The sequence below is a fragment of the Panthera tigris genome, chromosome B3 (assembly GCF_018350195.1).
Source record: "Panthera tigris isolate Pti1 chromosome B3, P.tigris_Pti1_mat1.1, whole genome shotgun sequence".
NCBI lineage: Eukaryota > Metazoa > Chordata > Mammalia > Carnivora > Felidae > Panthera > Panthera tigris.
The window spans coordinates 72,091,507-72,114,617 of record NC_056665.1 but is presented as its reverse complement, the minus strand read 5'-3'; the positions used below and the strand labels follow the sequence as shown (position 1 = coordinate 72,114,617).

The window sequence follows — 23,111 nt, the reverse complement described above, 5'->3', positions numbered from 1 at the left end:
GTCAGTTTAAGATTCCTGTGGGCTTCTTGGCTGTTGTACAGTATGATGAACAATGGTGCAGGCACTATGGAAAACAGTATGGGGGTTCCTAAAAAAATTAAAAGTAGAATTACCAAATGACTCAGAAATTCCATTTCTGGGTACATACCCAAAAGAATTGAAAGTTGGGTCTCCAAGAGATATTTGTACACCCATGTTCATCACTGCATTGTTCTCAATAGCCAAAAGTGTCCATTGATGGATGACTGGATAAACAAAATGTGATATACACATACATTGGAATATTAAACAGCCTTTTAAAAGGAGGTAATTCTGACACATGCTACAACATGGATAAATCTTTAAGATATTATGCTAGGTGAAATGAGCCAGTCACAAAAAGACAAATACTGTATGATTTCATTTAAATGAATTCCTAGAATAGTCAAATTCATAGAGATAGAAAGTAGAAGGTGGTTGCTGGGGGCTGAGGAGAGGGGAGAGTGGGGAGTCGTTGTTTAGTAGGTATAGAGGTTCAGTTCTGCAGGATGAAAGGAGTTCCAGAGATGGTTGCACAAGAGTGTGAATATACTTAACACTACTGAACTGTATGTTTAAAAAATGGTTAACCTGGTAGGGGCACCTGGGTAGCTCAGTCGGTTAAGCATCTGACCTCAGTTCATGTCATGATTTCATGGCTAGTGGTTTTGAGCCCTGCACTGGGCTTTGGGCTCTGTGCTGACCACTCAGAGACTGGATCCTGCTTTGGGTTCTATGTCTCCATCTCTCTCTGCCCCTCTCCAGCTCGTTCTCTCTCGCGCTCTCTCTCTCTCAAAAATAAATAAATATTTTTTTAAAATGGTTAGGCTGGTAAATGTTACATGTATTTAACCACAGTTAAAAAATAAAAATACAATAAGGAACGGGGCTGGGGAAAGATTAAGGAGAAATATAGATGAAAAAGTTAAGCCATATGTTCACTGATGCTGACTTAACATGAGGTGTCATTCCGCTGCTCTCATTACTCAAGTATGTTTGTAAATGTCCATAATAAAAGATTTTTTGAAAGCCATAGCTATGAAATTCTCAGGAAAGAGTTTTCTGAATAGAGAGAAAGGCTAGTACAAGGCCCTGGGGTGGATAAGAGTTTGGCATGTTTGAAAGGAAAGGGATGTCATTGAAGTGTAGTGCATGAGGGAGAGAGTACACGGTTATAACACAGGTGCAGGCAAGGGTTGGAGCAAAGAAAACCTTGGAAACTACGTAAGAAGTTTGGATTTAATCTACTATGATGGCCATTGTTAGTTTTCAATCGCTGTGTAACAAGTGATCACAAACTTAGCTGAAAACAAAGCCCATTTATTAGCTCACAGTTTTGTAGGTCAACAATACAAATACCACATGCCTTGGTTCTCTGCTCAGTATCTCACTAGGCTAAAATCAAGGTGTCCCTGAGCTGCATTCTCATCTGGAGGTCAAGGTTCTCTTCCAGACTCACAAGGTTGTGGCAGAATTCAGTTCCTTGCAATTATAGGACTTAGGTCCCTGTTCCCTTGTGGGCTGTCAGCTAGAGGGCACTCTCAGCTTCAAGAAGCTACCCAAATTCCTTGCCACATGGCCTCTTCCATATTTTTTTCTAAGTTGTTTAAGTTTATTTGTTTTAAGTTTATTTTGACAGAGAGGGAGAGAGAGAATCCCAAGCAGGCTCCACACTGTCAGTACAGAACTCAATGTGGGGCTTAAACCTATGAACCATGAGATCATGACCTGAGTAGAAATCAAGAGTCAGATGCTTAACTGACTGAGCCACTCAGGCATCCCTGGCCTCTTCCATCTTTAAAGCCAAAAACAGAACTCTACCTCACCTAGAATCCTTCTTGTGTCTCAAATCTCTCTCCCAATGAAGAATTCAGTCCTTTTTAAGGACTCACCCGATTAATCTAGGCCCGCAAAGGATAATCTTCCTATTTTAAGATCAATTCATTTGGGACCTTTAATTACATTTGCAAAATTTCTTCACATTAGTACCTAGAAGAAATTTTGATTGTGTTTGAATAACTGGAAGTAGGTATATACACCAGAGGGCAAAAATCTAATCCTGGAAGTCATCTTAAGCAGATGCTTAAAAGCTTCTCAACTTTCAGGGCACCTGAGTGGTGCAGTCAGTTGAGTGTTTGACTTCAACTCAGGTCATGATCTCACTGTTCTTGGGTTTGAGCCCCACATCTGGCTCGCTGCTGTCAGCCTGTCAGCGCAGAGCCCACTTCCAATCCTCTCTCCCCCTCTCTCTGCCCCTCACCTGCTTGCACTCTCCCAAAAATAAATAAATACTAAAAAAAAAAAAAAAAAAAAAAAAAGCTTCTCAACTTTCATACGTGACCAAATGGATGCATTTCTAGAAATCAGCTGCAAGAGATGCCATTACCAGTCTTTGGGACACTTCAGCTTTGAAACCAGGCTGTCCCCCACCAGTGACTGAGGCAGTGGGGACAGTAAGATCAGGCTATAGCTGCCGGACTCCAAATTAGGCAGTCTCTGCCCCAGGGCTCCCACTGGGCTGCCTGAGACCTCAGAACTGCACACTGCAGTCTAAAGCTCTTCCTACCCACTCTTCTTCCTCATCTCTCTGGGCCTGCTGTTCTGATTCTTAGAGTCTACTTCCTGAAGAATCTGAATTAAAATACCTAGCCATATAGAAACCTCAATGTCATCTTCCCTTTCCTGAGAGGTGAAAGTTTACTTTCTCACTGGCAGGTCTATACTAGCCTGTTTCCTTCTTTCTTTCTTATAAAGTTCATTGATTTTGAGAGAGAGAAAGAGAACACAAGCAAGGGAAAGACAGAGAGGAAGAGAGAGAGGATTCCAAGCAGGCTCTTCACTGTCAGCGCAGAGCCCAACACAGGGTTTGAACTCAAACCGTGAGATCATGACCTGAGCTGAAACCAAGAGTTGGGTGCTTAATTGACTGAGCCACCCAAGCACCCCTAGCCTATTTCTTTCCTTTTTCTTTAATTTTTTTTTAATTTTTGAAAGAGCGCACAAGTGAGAGGTAAAGAGAGAGAGAGGAAGAGAGAGTACAGAGCCTAAAACAGGGCTTGAGCTCACACAGTGAAATCATGACCTGAGCCTAAGTTGTATGCTTAACAAACTGAGCCACCCAGGCACCTCTGGCCTACTTCTTGAAGAGAGATCCCAGTGGTACCCCTAGGACTGTCATACCAGGCATGTACTCCATTTTGCAATCTTGGGATGCCCTGCTTACCAATTTACCATCCATTATCCACACAAGACTAGAATTGTCAGTGTAACTCTCCTATCATTGCCTCTGTAAGTAGGCAGAGATTTGTCTGGTTTGTTCACCACTGAATCTCCAGCACTAAGAAGAATACCTACCTGGAGGGGCACCTGGCTGGCTCAGTCAGTATACCATATGACTCTTGATCTCAGAGTCTTGAGTTCAAGCCCCATGTTGGGCATTGGGCTTACTTCAGTAAGTACTTGTTGAATTAGTGAATGAATATAAGTAAATCTCTTGCCCCTTCACTTTATAAAAGGAGACAGTTAGCACCCCTGCCCTTCTTGCACCTCCCAACTTCTGTCATCTGTACTTTCTAAGTGTCAAAATCAATAATATTTCTATTTTATTCCATAACCATTAGTAGACTTGCCTTACTCTGTTTATGGTGATTCCAAATATAGAAAACCATTACAAATCATTTACCTAAAGGATGTTACATTATGACTGTGTAAATATTGTTCATACAGCCAGTTAAGAATGCTATGACTCTACACATTTTAATTGGCTACCTTTCATGTTTTCTTGCTCTCTATTTCTTTATCCTCAAGTTTTGACAAACTCCTAATCATCATTTCTATTCTAAGGAATTTTGTTTTTCCTCTAGAGTACTCCCTTTGAGACCTCTGCCCTCCATCTCAGGCTGTACTGGTTGTTCTCATTGGCTGCCACAACTGTCATCCTGGGTATTTCTTATAGATTGGATCCTTTGTTATCTGACATCTGTGTCTTAATCTTTTTTGTTTGTTTGTTTTTCATGTTCATTTTTATAGAATGGATTTTTTTGAGGGGGAGAAAGAGCACAAGCCGGGGGAGGGGGTGGCAGAGAGAGAGGGAGAGAGGATCCCAAACAGGCTCCACACGGACGTCAGTGAGCCCATTGTGGGCCTTGAACTCATGAACCATGAGATTATGAGCTGAGCCAAAGTCAGATGCTTAACCAACTAAGCCACCCAGGAGCCCCTATAGAATGAATCTTAAAATAACTTTCTAAGAAACAGTACATGGATTGTAAAACTTCTGGATCCTAACATCTAAAAGTGTCCTTGGGGTACCTGGCTAGCTCAGTTGGTGAAGCCAGTGACTCTTGATCTCAGGGTGGTGAGTTCAAAACCCACGTTGGGTGAGACCTTACTTCAAAAAAAAACAAAAAACATCCTTCTTCTGCCCTTTCACTTAATTAAATATTTGGATAAGTATGGAATTCTTAGCTGAAAATCACTGCTGTCTTTGATGACCTTGTTTTAGCTGTCATCCAGCATCCACTCTTGCTAACCAAAACTCCAATGCTAGTCTAATTCTCGTTTCTTTGTTGGCAAACTCTCTGGAGGCTTTTACAATCTCTTTTATATCTTCAGTATTCTGAAATTTCACAGTGTGTCTAAACCTTATTTCATTCCTCCTGCTCTGACTTTTGTGAACACTGATTTTGAAATTTTGTCTCCCTTCGGCTCTGAGAAAGTGTATATTATTGTATCCTTGATAATTTCCTCCACTCTAATTTTCTTATTCTCTCTAGAATGCCTATTAATCAAATGTTGGACTTCCAGGATTCATTCTCTCTTTCTTTTACACTCATTTCTCATCTGTGACTTTTTATTCTTTCTCCTGGGTGATTCGCTTGAGTTTATCTTCCCCTTCCAATAAAATTTTCATTTCACCAAGCATATTTTCATTTTCAAGAACTACCTCTTTTTAAAAAATATTTTATTTTATTTTATTAAGTTTATTTATTTATTTTTGAGAGAGAGTGCCTGCATACTTGTGACTGGTGGAGAGGCAGAGAGAGGGAGAGAGAGAATTCCAAGCAGGCACCTCACCATCAGCTCAGAGCCCAACTCAGTGCTTGAACTCACAAACCGTGAGACCGTGACCTGAGCCAAAACCAAGAGTCCAATGGTTAACAGACTGAGCCACTCAGGTGCCCCTAAATTGCCAATTATTTTTTAATACTTTTCTGTTTTATAGAATCTCTATTTCCTTCAGGGTCATGTTTTTCTATTTCATTAATCTTTTTCTGCATAACTTACTCTTTTTTTTTTTTAATGTTTGATTTGTTTTTGACAGAGAGCAAGCAGGGGAGGGACAGAGAGAGAGAGAGAGAAACAGAAGATCTGAAGCAGGCTATGCACTGAGAGCAGCAGGCCTAATGTGGGTTATGAACTCACAAACTGCAAGATCATAACTTGAGCTGAAGTTGGAGGCTTATCCGACTGAGCCCCCCAGGCGCCCCGTAACTTGCCCTTCTTTACCCCTGCCAACCTTACTTTGTCCCACAATCATGAACATATCCATCGTTTAGTTCTTCCCTCTTTTATTTTGCTTTTAGCAATGTCTCTCACATGTGTGCATATTAAATAACAAGAGTAGTACATGTTCATTGTAACATGTTTAAAAGCACAAAAGAGGGAGTTTTTTTAAATAAATTTAGCCCCTTTGGGGTGCCTGGATGGCTCAGTAGGTTAAGTGTCCGACTCTAGATCTCAGGCTTAGGTCATGATCTCATAGTTTGTGAGTTCAAGCCCTGCAACAGGCTCTGTGCCGGTAGCTCAGGGTCTGCTTGGGGTTCTGTCTCCTTCTCTCTGTCAGCCCCCCCACCTGCCCCCACACACACAACTTGTGCATGCATTCTCTCTCTGTGTCTCTCTCTTTCTCTTTCTCAAAATAAAAAATAAACTTTAAAAAAATAAAAATAAGGAGTGCCTGGGTGGCTCAGTCAGTTAGGCATTCGACTCTTGATTTCCACTCAGGCCATGATCTCATGGTTTGTGAGACAGAGTCCCGAGTCTGGCACTGCACTGACAGCAGGGTGCTTGCTTGGGATTCTCTTTCTCCCTTTCTCTGTACCCTTCAGCAGCTCTCTCTCTCTCTCTCTCTCTCTCTCTCTCTCAAATAAACAAGGATAAATAAATAAACATTTAAAAACAGTATTTACATTTTTTTCATAAATTAATTAAAAAATTAAAAATAGGGGCTCCTGGGTGGCTTATCCATTAAGTGTCCATCTTCAGCTCAGGTCACGATTTCATGGTTTGTGAATTCGAACCCCGCGTCGAGTTCTGCACTGACAATGCAGACCCTGCTTCAGATTCTCTGTCTCCCTCTCTCTCTCTGCCCCTCCCCCCTCAAAAATAAACGTCTTTTAAATAAGTAAATAAATAAATAAATAAATAAAACTTAACTAATTAATCCCCCTCTCATCTTATTCCCTGAGATAACTATGTTAAAGGCTTGTGGTAGCCTTCCTTAACTTTATGTTTCTAGAAATGTATAGAAATACCAATAAGCATGTATAGATTTTTGTTTTCCTTTTCAAATTTGCTATCGGACTATATACATTCTTCTACAGTTTGTTTTCCCCCTCTCCACATTACAATGTGTAATGCACCTTCCTTCAGGTCAATACATATAGATCCAACTCACTTTTTCTGAATAGCTGCACAAAATCCCTCTGAATGGGTTTCCATAATTTATTTAATCATTCATCTTTGGTGGGTATTTAGATTGCTTTGAGTTTTTGTCACTAAGAACAAAGCTAAAATCAATATCCAAATGCATTTATCTTTAGATATTAGTACTTTTTAAAAAAAATAGATTTTAGGGGTCCCTGGCAGGCTCAGTTGGTACAACATGCAACTCTTGATCTTGGGGATGTGAGTCTGAGCCCCACGTTGGGTGTAGGGATTACTTAAAAATAAAACCTTAGGGGTGCCTGGGTGGCTCAATCAGCTGAGCATCTGACTCTTGATTTCACTCAGCTCAGGTTCATGGGATGGAGCTGTATGTCAGGCTCTGCACTGACAGCTCAGAGCCTGCTTGGCATTCTCTCACTCCCTTTCTCTCAGCCCCTCCCCTGCATATTCTCTCTCTCTCTCTCTCTCTCAAAATAAATAAATAAACTTTAAAAAATAATAAATAAAATCTTTAAGAAATAGATTTTAGAAGTTTGAATTTTTAACATCAAAGAGGACACAAAGTTTTGATTTTCTTATAAACACCTTTATTACATTTGTTTTTAGCTACTCTTCTAATTACATCAGAGGAGAGCTGTTACGTTCATTCTCTAAAGTAACACTCTTGTCAAAGTAGCTTGCATAAAACACTCATATAACCATCGTTATATTGGTTTGGGTTATATATTGGGTTATATTGGTTGGGTAATTGAAAGACATTTGGCATATATAACATTGTGTCAATTTTAGGTGTACAACATATTGATTTGAGGGGCACCTGGCTGGCTCAGTAGGAAGAGTGTGTGACTCTTGATCGCGGGGCTGTGAGTTCTAGCCCCACATTGGGTAGAGAGATTACTAAAAAATAACTTTTTAAAATATATTGATTTGACACATTTATATACTATATGACTGCCATTGCAGTGATAATTAGCACCTCTATCCTGTCACATAATTATCATTTCTTTTTAGTGGTTAGAATAATTAAGATCTAGTCTCTTAGCAAGTTTGATTATTATAATACAATATTGTTTGTGTACTGTTAATATTAGAAGATAGTAATGTGTTATTTCTCCAAAAGCTATACCAATTAATGCTCCTGATTCATTGTGTTGAATAAAGTTAATATGATATATATTCCACATTATATGTCAACTATATATATAATATAATGTGTGTGTTTGTATATGTATGTATGAATGCCCATTCTCACCTATACTAGATCTATCAACTAAGTTTTGCCAATCTGTTAGCTCATCTTTGTTTTAATTTCTCTGATTAGTAAAGAAATTGGGTATCCTTTATTAGATGTATTTACCATTCAGAATTGTTCTTCTATCATTTGTCTGTTTATATCACTTACCTATTTTCTATTGAATTGTTGACTTTTTCCTCTCAATTCATAAGAGATCTTTATATGTTAAAAAGTCATCTGCTGATATGAGTACACATATTTTCTTCCAACTGTACCATTTGTTTGTGTTTATTCTGTCTTTTCATTCCAAAATTTTTATTTAAGCGCAGTAATGTTTCTCCTTATGGATTCTGGGCTTCTGTTTTGCTTGAGAAGTTCACCGCAACCCCAAGATTTTCTAATATCCTAAATTTTCTTCTAACATTTCATAGTTTTGTTTTGTTTATCTTTTTATTCCATCTGAAATTTATTTTCACATATAGTACAAGAATCTAGATTTATCTTTCCTCTAACAGAAAATCATTTGCTACTCAAAGGACAACAGAAAGTGAGCCAAACCAACAGCAAAGACTCTGCCCTACTTAGCCTGAAATTTTCAAATGAACTCATGGGTCCTAAATTTTTCCTTACCAATTTCCTTGTGGGAACTCTAGTAACCAAAAGACCATACAATGTAGGGATGATAGAATAAACATTTTAAATATTACACTGAGGTACAAAGGAATTGATTCTAAAAGCCGAAAGCTCTTTGGAGGAGATAAAATACAGGGTGGCCATCTTCCTACCTCTCTTACCTTTTCCTGCCCCTTCCAGAGTATGGTCACCACCAAATGTTTCTGGAATGCTGGGGATGCTCAGTAGATGTATTGGGTATCTTTCCTCATTCTTCTGGACCAGAGTTTTAGTACCTTGCGGTGACAGGTAGAATGGAACAAGTTAGGGAATCTGCACTTTGTAAGATTTATGCTAAGTATGTCCTCTCTGGATTAATTTTCCTGTTCTCTCAGTACTCCGTGTGGTCTTTTCAACATGTCTTCACATCTTCTGCGAAGCCACAAAGACAGGTGTTCAAAGCAGCACAGCTAGAGGGGATGCGGCAGCTGGAGGGATATCAGAGAAGGGACTGTGCCACTTGGGGTAGGTCCACCCCAGGCCCCATCATTCCTGTCTCCTGACAGGGAGACTCCTACTCGCTGCTGGTATTGACACCTCTGGGATTTGTTTCTGTAAAGGAAAGTTTCCCCTGCAAACCCCTCTCTGTTAGCTGCCCTCCCTCAGATGAGAGGATGCTGGAAATCCAGACACTCAGAGTCATTCACGGCCATGCCCTTGAGAATTTTATTAAAGCAGCAGGTGGGAAAATGGGCTCAGCACATCCCTGGGGGTGTAACTGCACGCACCAGGCTCACAAGCCTCCCTCTGACCTTCTCTTCCAACTTAGTAGCCTGAGCCAAAAAAGGGCCAAATCCCAGGAAAGTATTTAGCATCAGCTTGCTCTCCCAACAGGACAGGGCAATCAGGACAAGCACTAATGGTCCCAAAGGGAGCTCATGATAAGGCCACCTCCCCTCTCCCTCTAACAAATATCCAGGACAGATGGTGAGAATAAGGATCAGGGGCTAGGACCAAGGAACAATGAGGCACTCCAGGTTCTGAGGGAGAGGGGAGAGTCCAAACCAGCTAGATTGAGCAAGACCTCACAGTGGGAATCAGGGGAGGGGCGTGGGGCAGAACAAGCAGACACCCTCGATGAGAGGGTGCAGAGACTATTCTTCCAAGCAAATTGGATGTTTCCCCACACAGACCATGAGCACATCCCTCCAGAAGGTAATACCAAGAATAGTATCGGTGTGGGGGCAAATCTCTGGGTCGAGATGGTATTAAGAGACTTAGAAGAAAGGGGGCTCCTGGGTGGCTCAATCAGTTGAGTGCCAGACTCCTGGTTTCGGCTCAGGTCATGAGATCATTGTTTGTGGGTTCGAGCCCCACGTCAGGCTCCATGCTGGCAGTGTGGGAGCCTGCTTGGGATTCTCCCTCTTTTCCTCTCCAACTGCCCCTCCCCCGCTTGCTCTCTATCTCTCTCAAAATAAATAAACTTTAAAAAAAAAGAGAAAGAGACTTACAAGATGCTGAAGTGGCACTTGTAAAACTCACGCTTCCTTACCCATCTCACAGTTGGGTCCTCACAGAGGCCCCCTGTGCTGGGGCACACGCTGTGGGTATAGGTCTTGTTCTTCTTACAGCTCTTCTCAGTGGGCAGCCCTGGAACCTTCTCCATCACATCACAGCAATATTTGTATTCACCAGAGACCTTTGCTTTGGGCCTGTCAGCATGATGACAGAGGAGGCTGTGGGTCCCAGAGAAGCCAGGATGGCCCAGCAAGAGGAACGTCCATGTCAGAAGCACGTTTTCTGTTAGAAAAAGGGGAAAGGTAGCGAAAGAGAAACCCGTCTCCTAAACCAGAAATCTAAATCTTCATGTGCTCAAAGCCCAACCCCTCCCTGCAGGATTACAGACGCTCTCTACTTGTCTCCAAGAACACTCGGCCCCCTGCACTTATCCCAGAAAATCATTTTAAGTAATCTTTCTCCCAACATGCAACTTTCTCTTCTCTCCAGTTCCTCCCATCCCACTGCTAGGGCCCAGTACATGCTTTTTTTTTTTTTTTTTAAGTTTGTTTATTTTGAGAGAGAAAGAGAGCAGGGGAGGGGCAGAAAGAGAGGGAGAGAGAGAATCCCAAGCAGGCTCCATGCTGTCAGCACAGAGCTCAATTCCACAAACCTTGAGATCATGACCTGAGCTGAAATCAAGAGACAGATGCGTAACCAACTGAGCTAACCACACACCCCTCTTAATTATCCTTCTTAAAACTACACTTATTAAAGAAATTGGGGTAGGGGGTTCTGTCACTCAAAGAGGTGGGCACCCCCCTGGTTCTTTACAGTCTTTTATAGGAGAGCAAAACTGAACCCCAAGTGATATTTGGTTCTCCCTCAAGCAGTAAACTAATTTATAGAGTGTTCTATAGTGATGCCTTTAAAAGTTTAATATGCATATAAATCTCTGGAGATCTTGTTAAAATGCAGGTTGCGGTTCAGTAACTTGGAATGGGACCTGAAATTTTCATTTCTAAAAAGCTACTGGGTAACTTTGATGCTGTTGGTCCAAAGGCCGCACTTCAAATAACAGGGCTTTGGAGTTTACAAAGACCTCTTACTTATACAAGATCATTATCCTATCTGTGAGGTAAGACAGTTATTCTGGTAACCCAGTTTTTATTGACTGTTCAAAAAAGTTAAATTAATTGCCCAAATCATACAACATCATGGAGCCAAACTCAAACCTTAGAACTTTTTGGGCCAAGGAAAAGTGTCTGCTCTGCTCCAATTTAGTTTAACCTGCTGGCCCACTATATTATCTACAAATATAAAGCCCTTCCATTGGAAACCTGCTTCATATCTGTACAAGAAGAAGAAGAAGAAGAAGAAGAAGAAGAAGAAGAAGAAGAAGAAAGAAGAAACAGCAGCAGCTTCACCAGCCTCTCCTTTCTCTTGTGTTTATTCTGCCTTACTCATAAGAACCTCACTGGGGCTCCTGGGGGTCTCAGTTGGCTAAGCATCAACTTCAGTTCAGCTCAGGTCATGATCTCCCACTCTGTGAGTTTGAGCCCCGCATCAGGCTCCATGCTGACAGCTCAGAGCCTGGAGCCTGCTTCGGATTCTGTGTCTCCCTCTGTCTCTGCCCCTCCCCTGCTCATGCTCGCGCTCTCTCTCTCTCTCCCTCAAAAATGAATAAAGTTTTTTAAAAATTAAAAAACAAACAACAAAAAAAGGACCTCACATGGTTACTCATGCACTCCTGTTTTCCCACTCTTCTCTCTGGAGCCAACAAAGGGTCACCACAGCTACCTCCACCCCTCCAGTGAAATATGTCACATACCAGGTCTCCATCCTACACATGCTCCTTTACCCAGCCCCAGGCTGATGCTCCTGAAGAGTTAGGTCCTGAAGACTCTGTGGCTGGAGAGGTTCTGGAGCCTCTCTCCTCTTAGCCTGTGTTGTTACAGCACCTAACTCTAGGGGGTTAGGGTTGGATGGGATGGGATGAGTAACTTGGGTACTGACCGATCCCTTCTGGATGCTACAAGACGCTGAGACTTTCTGGCCTGACACCCAAAGCAGACCTTTTTCTCTGTTCCATTTAATGAATCCAAACATCAAGAGCAGAATTTTCCTGCCGAATCGCTATCCTCTACAGCTGAAACTAGCTATACTGGAAAATAAATAAATAAATAAATAAATAAATAAATAAATAAATAAATAAATAAATAAAATACTAATGATAAAGGACAGAATTTTTCTGTGGAAAGAAGACTTCACACAGTATGAAGTGCGAAGAGAAGCAAAGGGAGAGAGCCTGGATGGCTGGGCCCCCAAAGCCACTTTGTCTCCACTCTCTGGACCTCTCTTTGCCAAAAGGTATATCGAGAAGGGGTCCCTGTTCCCTCTACGGAAAAGCGAGGCAGCTCTGAAGGACACAATACAGCTACGGCAGCAAAAATCCCTCCTTCAACTTTGACCCAGCACAAGCAAAAAGACAGCCTCTGCCACCTCGACTCTCCCCCAACCTCCAAGCCCCCTAATAGCCTTGAGGTCCTCTGACTGGAGGATCTGGCAATCAGAGGGTCTGGGGAAAATATTGTTTATAGTTTTCCAGAAAAGGGAGGACAGCAAGAAAGAAGTGAGTGGGGACTGAGAGACTCTTGGAGCAAAAGGGCAGGGCCTGAGGTCTGAGGGAAGAAAGAGGAGGCTGGTGATAGGCATAGCCTATCTTTACTAGCCTCCCGGCTACTATGACTTAAGATGCTGACCCTCAAAGACCTCTCTTCCCTCCATCCACAGCCATGGCTTTGTTTTCCGAATGTTTGCCCTGGAACCACACTCTAGAACTCTTTGTCTGACCTCTGCAGCCTTTGTCAACCTCCTGGGGTGGCCCACTGTCTTTGTTTCTCTGCTTGTTGGCTATTACAGCCTGACCTCTCAGCCCTTGTGGGCCTCCTTCTTCCATGTTCCAGAACTTCTCATGTGATACAGAGCCCACCTGATCTACCACAAGCCAATGGGCAGGGACCATTATTCCCAGACTAACTAAAGAGCTGTTTACCTAGAAATGAAAAGGTATATGAAGTGGTGGAGGAAAACCAAGGCTTGAAATATGTACAATTGTGTCATATAATTAAATAATTTGCCCATTCTACGTACCTCATGTAAGTAGAGTCCTACAATATTTGTCCTAAGTATTTTTCACTTAGCATGATGTCTTTAGGATTCAACCAAGTTGTAGCTGTATCAGAATTTCATTCCTTTTTAAGGTTGTATAATATTCCATTGTATGGCTATGCCACATTTTGTTTACCCCTTCATCAGTTGATGACGATTTGTGTTGTCTCCACTCTCTGGCTGTTGTTAATAACACTGCTATCTCCTTAAAGGCCCTATGTCCAAATACAATCATATTGGGGGTTAGAGCTTCCACATCGAATTTGGGTGGGATCCAGCTTAGCCCACAACAGGCCTGTTTACCCAGACCCAAGTGGAACTTGGTGAGTAGTCACAGCTCCTCTCCGCAGAGAGTACTGGTTCAGCCTGAGAGTCTTCATCTCTGACCCCAGTTCCCTAGGCTTTAAGACCACGCCCCCCGTTATGTTTATGAAGTCTTTCTTAAGGCAGATAAGTGTACAATCACATAATGTACATGTCTGTTTCCTTAGTCACAAGCACATTCCAGCCTGCCTCCCCTTGCTATGCCCGGTTCTGTGACGCATGTATCTTTCCCAAGTCTCTTCAGATACATACTTCCAGTCTATATGGATCTACAGCTCATCCTACATCTAACTGTGTCCATAATGTGAACATTTTACTAGGTTAAAATTAACCTAGAACTTCATTTTTTTTTTAAGTTTATTTATTCGTTTTGAGAGAGGGAAAGCATGAGCAGGGGAGGAACAGAGAGAGAGTGAGAGAATCCCAAGCAGGCTCCACTGTTGGTGCAGAGCCCAACTCGGGACACAAACTCACGAACCCTGAGATCATGACCTGAGCTGAAATCAAGAGTGATGCTTAACTGACTGAGCCACCCAGGTGCCCCAACCTAGTACAGTGTAGGGGGACGCCTGGGTGGCTCAGTTGGCTAAACGTCCGACTTTGGTCTAGGTCATGACCTCACTGTTCCCAAGTTTGAGCTCAGAGCCTGGAGCCTGTTTCAGCATCTGTGACTCCCTCTCTCTCTCTCTCTCTGCCCCTCCCCTACTTGTGCTCTGTCTCTATCTCTCAAAAATAAATAAATATTAAGAAAAAATTTTTTTAAATTGTTTAAATAATAAAATAAGGTAAAATAAATGAATGAATGAATGAATGAATGAATGAATAAAAGATAGTGTAGGGGACTAGTTAAGAGCAGATTCAGAGGATTCTAGGACAGCTGGGATTTGAATCCCAGTTCTGCCACTGACTACCTATGTGACCTTAGGCAAGTTAATCTCTCAGTGCCTCAGTTTACTCACTGGGAAAATGGATGTGAGTAATAACTTCATGACCAGGGCCAGGAGTAAGGTGGAGCAAGAGAGGCACCCAGGGCACAGAAGTATACCTGTGTGGCCCTGAGTCAGTGCCTCTTGAATGCTGCACCCCAGATGCCTCTCTCGCCTCATTCCTGGTCCCAGCCCTTTGTAAATGTTAAATGAGCATAACACTTAGTGCTTGGCATGGAGTAAGAGATACATAAAGGTAATATAGGCATTAGCTGCCGGTAGTGGTGGTGGCTGTAGTAAGTAAAAGTATCGTTATTTTTAGAAGAGTATTCTAGAGGAAGAGCAACACCGGATCATGACAAAACTGATTTCATTAAAAATTGTTGACCTTTTGCTTCATCGCACCTCTAAACGCAAGATGCGTCACCAGCAGCTCGACTGGAACCACCCTTGGAAATTTAGCCCGGGTTCTCGCTCTTGCTACATCTGCTCGAACCGGATGGTCTGCTCCTGAAATACAGCCTCAGTATGTGCAGCCAGGGTTTACGATGGTAGCCAGGGTTGAGGACAGTAGCAGAAGTCCTAAAGGATTCGCCAAGGTGGACTGAGTGAATTTCCCTGAATGGATTATCCCCAACATCTACCCGATGGAAGAAACAATGCTACCTTTTTACACAAAATTTTTGAAAAGAAAAGACTTCAGGGGCATCTGGCTTGCTTAGTCAGTAGAGCATGTGCTCTTGATCTCGGGACTGTGAGTTCAAGCCCCACCTTGGGCGTGGAGCCTACTTAAAAAATATGTAGTTTGTTTTCCTTCAGTTATATAAAAGTATTCATGCTGGGGCCGGGGAGGGTGGGGGGAGTTGGGGGGAGGCATTGAGCGTCTTGCTATAGCACACTGCTAAATGCTGTGAACAGGGCAAAACAAGCACAACGAGTTCTCTATGCCTGAGGAGCTACCAGTGCAGCCCAAGAAACAGGTATGGGCTCTACCCTTGATAAAAGGAAAACTATAGTGGGGGTGCCTGGGTTGTTCTGTCAGGTGAGCACCTGTCTCTTGATTTCAACTTGGGTCATGATCTCACAGTTTGTAAAATTGAGCCCCAAGTCAAGCTCTGCAATGACAGCACGGAGCCTTCTTGGGATTCTCTCTCTGCCTTTCCCCAGCTTGCTTGCGTGCGTTCTCTCTCTCTCTCAAAATAAATAAACAAACTTAAAAAAAAAAAGTCCAGGGAAGCCCTGACCTCCCCTCTGACTGGAATGACTATTTAGAGTGACAAAGCTAATACACATTGTAAAGAGCAGCAAAAAATGTTACATGTTAGATTATGGCCAGAACGATAAAGGTACTGCAGCCTTCCACAGAGGCTGGAGTAGTCAGGAAGGGACATTAGGAGGTACAGAGGTGGCAGGGAATGTGGGACCAGGAGGAGCCTGGCCATAGAGGGAGGCAAGAGGCAGTGGGTGGTAAGGCGGAGGCCTCAGGGATGAGAGTGAATACTACTGATTGTAATAGCAATTTGAGACCACTAAGAGATGTGGGACAGATGAGGGATGTGATGCAAGTGACATTTAAGAAACAGTTTGCAGGATGGACTAGGGAGTGAAGGTGGTGGTGAAGGGTAGTCTGAAAGTGAGTAAATGGGGGTGGGAGGGTTAGAGGCGATTCTCCAGAGTGCAGTGCTAAGGAGCTAGACTAGGGAGAACCTGTGGAAAACAGAATATTTCCACAGGATTTGACGAAATATAAATAAGAGCAGTATTTTAATAGAAGGATTGATCTTTTTTTGTTGTTTTGGTGTTTTTCCTGGGTTTTCTGCTTTTAAGAAGAAGGACAGTGGAAGTAAAGCCTAATTAATAGAACAGTAGGGGTGCCCGGGTGCCTCAGTTGGTTAAGTGTTTGACTTCACCTCAGGTCATGATCTCACGGTTCGAGTCCCATATGGGGGTGGGGGCCTCTGCTGTCAGCACAGAGCCCCCCTTCAGATCCTCTGTCTCCCTCTCTCTGCCCCTCCCACCCCCCTCTCTCAAAAATTAAATAAACATATAATAGAACAGGCGTATCTTCTACTTCTACCTTCTACTGGGAGGTAAAGTTGAGGGACAGAGCTACTTTAAGAAAGAAGATAATTAAGTGTGGCTTAGATATGCTGATATGTGGGCGGGAATCATTGTTTGAGATCAGTCCCCATCAGAGAGACTCTGAATCAAGACTTTTGTCCAGCTTGGCACCCATTATGACTAACACTGTTTCTATAATGCCACCAGCCTCTTTCAGAAGAGTAAGAGAGCATCATACATTCCTTGACTCAAGATAATGCCCAGAGGGGTGCCTGGGTGGCTCAGTTAAGTATCCGACTTCTGCTCAGGTCAAGATCTCATGGTTCCTGGGTTTGAGCCCCACTTCAGGCTCTGTGCTGACAGGTCAGAGCCTGGAGCCTGCTTCCAATTCTGTGTCTCCCTCTCTCTCTGTCCCTCCTCTGCTCACACTCTGTCTCTCTGTCTCTGTCTCTGTCTGTCTCTCTCTCTCAAAAATAAATAAACATTAAAAACTTTAAAAAAAAAAACAGAAAACATGGTACCCAGAGCTTTGCTAAAAGGGTAGTGTCACCAACTAGACCCCAAGATCTGACCTTTGTAGCCCACCTGTTTTTACTCACCCACCGTTGTCCCACATTTTTCCTTAAGCTCTTCTTTTCAGCTTATCTCTTAACTCAGGCAAATGGAAACAGAAGCCACCTCTCAAATGATAGCAACTGCCCTGGCAAGACCTCCAGCCAGCCCAAACCACCTAGACCAGTTTGACTGTAACCCCCAAAACTCCTGCTTATGCAGATGGACAGTGGAGTGACCCCTAGAATGACCAACATTCTACTACCGTTACTTTATGATAATACTAAAATCGCCATCCATGGAGAAGCACAAATCTCATTTACATACCATACAATGTATATATAGACATGTTTCTGTAAGGCATATGCACAGCCTTATACCTTCCTCTACATAGGATGACAGGTTGATAAGTTTCCTTATCTGAATATTCATAAGGGCACCTGGTGGCCTAATTGGTTGATTTACCAACTCTTGGTTTTGACTCAGGTCCTGTTCTCACAGTTCATGGGATCAAGGTCCACTCTGGGCTCTGGGCTGAGCCTGGAGCCTACTTAAGATTCTCTTTTCCTCCCTCTCTCTCTGCCACCCCGCCACACATGTGTGCGCTTGTGTGTGCACATGTGCTCTCTCTAAATAAATAAACATTTTAAAAACTCTCTCTCCCTCCCTCTGCCCCTCTCCCCTGTTCGCCCCCTCCCTCTCTCTCAAAAATAAAAATAAATATTAAATAAATAAATATTCATCCTAACCCTAAATAAAAGGAACCCTTCACCGTTGCTCGTGGAGTCATGGCTTTCGAATTTATTCCCCATGATCTCCTTATTTGCTGCAAATAAGGTTTTCTTTGTACAACAACTCCACCTGGTGTATCTGTGACTCACCAGGGAGTAAACTCATGTTGATTCAGTTACAATCCTGTGTCTTCAGTATTGATTCAGATTACATTGACTTAACTAATTAATAATGATAATAATAAATTACCCTGAGAGATGTGCTTACTTAATGGGTCAACGTGCATAGGAACCAGCAAGCCCACAGCTCTTACTGGTGAAAAATTGGAGTTAAAGGGCTCAGAAGATGTTAACTAACTGGGATTTAAGGAAAATTAAAAGGAATAAGTAAATAAATGAATAAATAACAAACACAGAAAAAATAAATTAAGAGGAGCTGTGGAATTACACCAAGTGAAATTTGAATCCGAGAAACCCGCTCACTAATCACTATGTGACCTTGGGAAAATTACATGAATTCTCACAGTCTCTGCTATAAAGAGTAAATAAAATTTCTCAGAAAGAAAGAAGGAAAGAAAGAAAGAAAGAAAGAAAGAAAGAAAGAAAGAAAGAAAGAAAGAAAGAAAGAAAGAAGAGAACGAAAGAAAAAGAAAAAAGAAAAGAACTCAGAAGGTTGGGCCACTCCGCCAGTAGAGCATGCCACTCTATCTCAGAGTTGTAAGTTTGAGCCCCACGTTGGGTGTAGAAATTACTTAAAAATAAAATCTTAAAAAAAAACCTCAAGATTGAATTTTATTTTTTTAAATTTTTTTAATGATTATTTTTTGAGAGAGAGAGAGACGGAGCACGAGCAGGGGAGTGGCAGAGAGAGGGAGACACGGAATCCAAAGCAGGCTAACAGCAGAGAGCCCAACGTGGGGCTTGAATTTATGAACCATAAGATCATCACCTGAGCCAAAGTCAGACGCTTAATTGACTGAGCCACCCAGGTGCCATTTAAGATTGAATTTTAAAAATTCCAGGGGCACCTGGCTGGCTCAGTCAGTAGAGCAGGCGACTCTTGGTCTCAGGGTTGTGAATTCAGGCTACACGTTTGAGTATAGAGATTACTTAAAAATAAAATATGTAAAAATAAAAAAATAATTTAACAAAATAAAAAATAAAAATAATCCAGAAACTGGAACCTCGTTCAGTCCCCTGGCAGGTCAGGAATGGAGGGGAGGATCCATGAAGACCCAAGTCTTGATGTACTTTCCCTTGCACAGTGAAAGGAAATATCCAGACTAACTAGAACTTCAATTTTTCTCTCTCTTACATCATAATTTCCTTCTGAAATTGCCCTGATTTTCCAGTTAAGAACATCACAGTTCCTCTGGTGTATTCGTCTTGGGAAGGCTGAGGGAAGCAAGAAGCAGGAGGAAAGAGGGATCTGCCCTTCTCTATTTCCTTCCAGCTCCTGAAGAGAAAGGGTAACAGCCTATTGGGGAAACAGGGTGGAGGATATCACTAGAGGCAGCAGAAAGAATCACTGCCTTGGAAGAAGGAGAGAAAATATATCAAAAAGACAGTAGAACAAACATTCTGGTTTCCCTGTGTAAGCTGGAAAAAGACTACCCTCTAGAAGGCAAAGGAAAAGAAAGAGAAGAGCACCGTCCAAATCCAGGATTATGCTGAATTTGTGTGTACAAGACACTTCCGGGAAGAAGTATCTGCTATGGAGTTGGGAGACATGAGACTACACCTGAGACTAGACCTGGAAAAAAAAAAAAAAAAAAAAATCATCACTGTAAAGATGAAATTTAATTATTTTTAAAATATACGTGAGAAGGAGCAAGAACTAAATGCATCACAGCTAAAACCTTCTTAGGAGTGGCGCCTGCATGTTAGAACTTTGCATCGTCTTCCTTTTGCAGCTACTTAATAACCTGCATTGCGGGCTCTCACTCATTGCGCTCTTCTTGGCGGTAATTTGGCGCTTCTACCACCAGGTGGAGATGTCCCACTGCTTTTCACTTATCCACGAGAAGAGAGGCTCTCAAGAAACTGGGGGTTGGGGGGAGGGGTCAGGTTCTTTCGTTCCACTAGTTACACAAATAAGCACTTGCCTTCATGCCCAAGAGCGAAAAGAATTTGGAGGGTGAGCATAAAAGGTCAGGCAGTGGCTGCCTCTTCCTCTCTTTTTGTTTTCTTAGTTCTTTGGTTTCCATGGGGATCTGTGTTTGAGCAGCAACTCAGAAGCCATTGACTGCCCCTCAAGGCTTGGGGCTGAGCCCAGAGACAGGCTGGGACGAACGGCGGGAGCTGGAACGGGTGCAAAGGAAGAGAAGATTTATTTGGTAAATTTGGACAGCGACGGCAAAAGATGAGCACAGGTACAGGAGGAGCGATGAGGTGGAATGAGACGCTCAGAGGAATGTAAAAGGCAGTGTTTTCGTTGAAATAAAATTTGCAAACATTACTATCTTTTCAAAACCTCGTCTAAGTGTGCATTGTCTTCTCACCATAGATTGTTTCAGGACACACTCTCCGAGCCCTGGATATTACCAGGTCCTCTCCCGTCTCTATCCAAAAACATGACTGCAGACAAGTGCCAGAACCTGCCTCATGCTCTTCTCTTGTGTCCTATTCCCAAAGCCCTCTGGAGCAAGAGACGAGACCTCCAGGGAAAGACCACGCACAGTATTCCCCAGGCAGGGTATAGCATCAGGCACATAGTAGGTTCTCAAGAATATATTTGTTGAATGGATGATTAAATAAATGAGCAATGAAAACAGGATGACCTTGACTAATCTTTCTTAGTTCTAGCTGGAGAGAAGACAAAGGACAAAGAAAAAAAATATTGTCTTTTTTTCTCATCAAATTCGTGAGGATGTAAATGTCCTCACTCACAGATCAGTTCATTCAAAGATTGATGCGGGTGTTTTGTTGTTGTTCTGCTTAAATCAGAGGTTTTCCACATTTGCATTACTAACAGTCATTTCTAAGAGTATTTGCATTTCCGTCAGCTTGGGCCAATATCCAGTATCCATTCACAGATAGCAGTCAATCTACATATGAACAGCCTCTACGGAGAGATTGGATCTACTCTCCCCTGACCCCCCAGCCCCACCCTTCCTCCTCACTTTCTCTCCCATTACCCAGTCTAATTACCACTTTTTGTAATTTTATTTATTTGCTTGCCTTTCTATTGCTTGTCACCTCCCACCGGTAACACGAAGCTCCTTGCTGTGTGCCTCACAGAGACTTCTACTTTAAATTTTAGAGTCTAAATGTTCCAGTCTTACCTTTTTTTTGAAAACTCCAATTTAAATGAATTCTTCCTGCTCCTGCTTTTAATCTTCCACTCTCCCTTCCCTTCCGCTCTCCAAATGGAAGTGACCTTTCCTTCTTCTGACTGTGGACAGGTGTGATCTGCAGCTTTCATAGAACTCATCACTCACTACCTGTCCAGGCCAGCATAATAATATTAGCCATCAAATGTAGTGAGCTTGCAAGATTGGCCAGGCACTGGCACAAATGCTTTAACTGAGTTTTGTTAAATCACTTCTATATGAGGAGACCGAGGCTCAGAGAAGTTAAGTAAAATGTCCAAAGTCATGCAGTTGATAAGGTGGTGAAGACACTTTAAACCCAAAGAGTCACACAGAATCCACAGATTCTTTGGAACACAGACTTTGTTATAAGACAAATGTGTTAGAGCCTCAGTTCCATAATTCACAACCGCATGCCTCTCACCAAATTACTAATCTCTCCAAACCTCAATTTCCTAACTGGTACAAGAAGGATAATAATATCCACCTCACAAGATTACTGTAAGAGAGCATCCAAGGAAAGAACCTCATGTAGCCTCTTCACAAAGAAGTGGCCCATAAAGAGTCTGTTAACGTTACGTGATTACCTGTTTCATCCCTTATGCCACATTAACACTCCCTCAAGAAGGGCCTGTTTTTATTTTCTTTGCATTTATAACCTCTAGCACAGTGCTTTATATGTAGTAACTAATCACAGACATTTGTTTAACTGATGGATAGATGGATGGATGGATGGATGGATGGATGGATGGATGGATGGATTGCAGGATTTTTTACCTCAATACCAAGGGTTCATTGTCTTGCCGTTTTGAAGAATGAAGAGGTGGACACAAAATGAGCAGTAGGCAAAAGTTTATTAGAGTATAAGTTTAGAAAGTAAGAATAGTAGGAAAGCTCTCTTTGCAGAGAGGGAATATTCGAAAATGAATGCCCAGGACTATAGGCAAGTGTCTTTGTTTTATAAGGTTCTGGCCAGCCCCCCCTTCCCTTCCCCCTCCTTCCTTCTCAGGCTCTACCTTACTGGCTGGATAACTCTAGGTGCTGGGTTGTCTATTCTGATTGGCTCAACTCTGTCGTGTGAGGAGTCAGACTGGTCATACTGTCCCTCATATAACATAAGGTTTATGGTCTACTTTTGTTTAGTTAGGTATTTTGACTGTCAAATCAGGGGAACCTGAGGGGGAGTAGGTGGTATCTATTACATTCTTAAGAGGAACCTTACACCAGAGGGGGTTTGCTGTAGTCAAAAGCTCCCAGCATTGTTCCAAAATATGTGTTCTTCCCCACCCAGGGACCTCAGGTCCTAACCTTTCTCTCTCTGCCTATTTTAACCTATCTTTCCCTATCATCAGTGGATGGATGGTGGATGGATGGAAAGACAGAAGGAGGAAAGAATGGAGGAATGGATAATTTATTGCCTGTGGACAATCAGTCCAAATCTCCCTTCTTCCCATGGAACTTTACGCGGGCTTCTACAAAATTTTCTCACATTGTATTCTATTTCTCTGTTTATCATTGTCCCTCTTCTCAAGGAGAGACAGGGTCCATGTCTTATTTACCTTTGTAACCCCAGCATCTCAATTCTCTTGTGCCTCTCTTGATGTGGTCATGAGTGTGACTTCGTGTTGAGAGAAGTATATATTTTTTATTCTACTTGCACACTTCAGGCCCAGTGTCTGAAATATGAAATGCAGTTGATAAATGTTTGTTGAGAGTATAATTAATTGAAAGACTTAGCTTGGTCCTATGTCCCAAAAGGATTTCTCTGGTCTGGGCTTGAATTTAAATCCTGAGGTGATTCTGCCATCTGGAGATAACAGAATCATAAACCTATAAGCTGCTTTGGTTTTTTACTGGACTTACTCCTGGAGGTCACAGAGATCAGCAGGTCTGAGGGTTGTTGATGGATTTTAATATTTTAAATTAATTTAATCCAATTAAATTTCAACACATAAATTCAATTATAATTACATTAAGGTCTACAAAAGAAAGAGACAAACAACAA

At 42.2% G+C, this 23,111-nt stretch overlaps 1 long non-coding RNA gene across 1 annotated transcript; it reads right to left on the bottom strand.

Moving 5' to 3' along the window:
- LOC122239276 lies at positions 1–10,277 on the bottom strand. Its single transcript, XR_006218224.1, has 3 exons — positions 10,086–10,277; positions 8,716–8,829; positions 1–88 (listed from the first exon to the last, which is right to left on the bottom strand). It is a non-coding gene; the product is annotated as an uncharacterized LOC122239276 (long non-coding RNA).
- Positions 10,278–23,111: the final 12,834 nt, after the last annotated feature.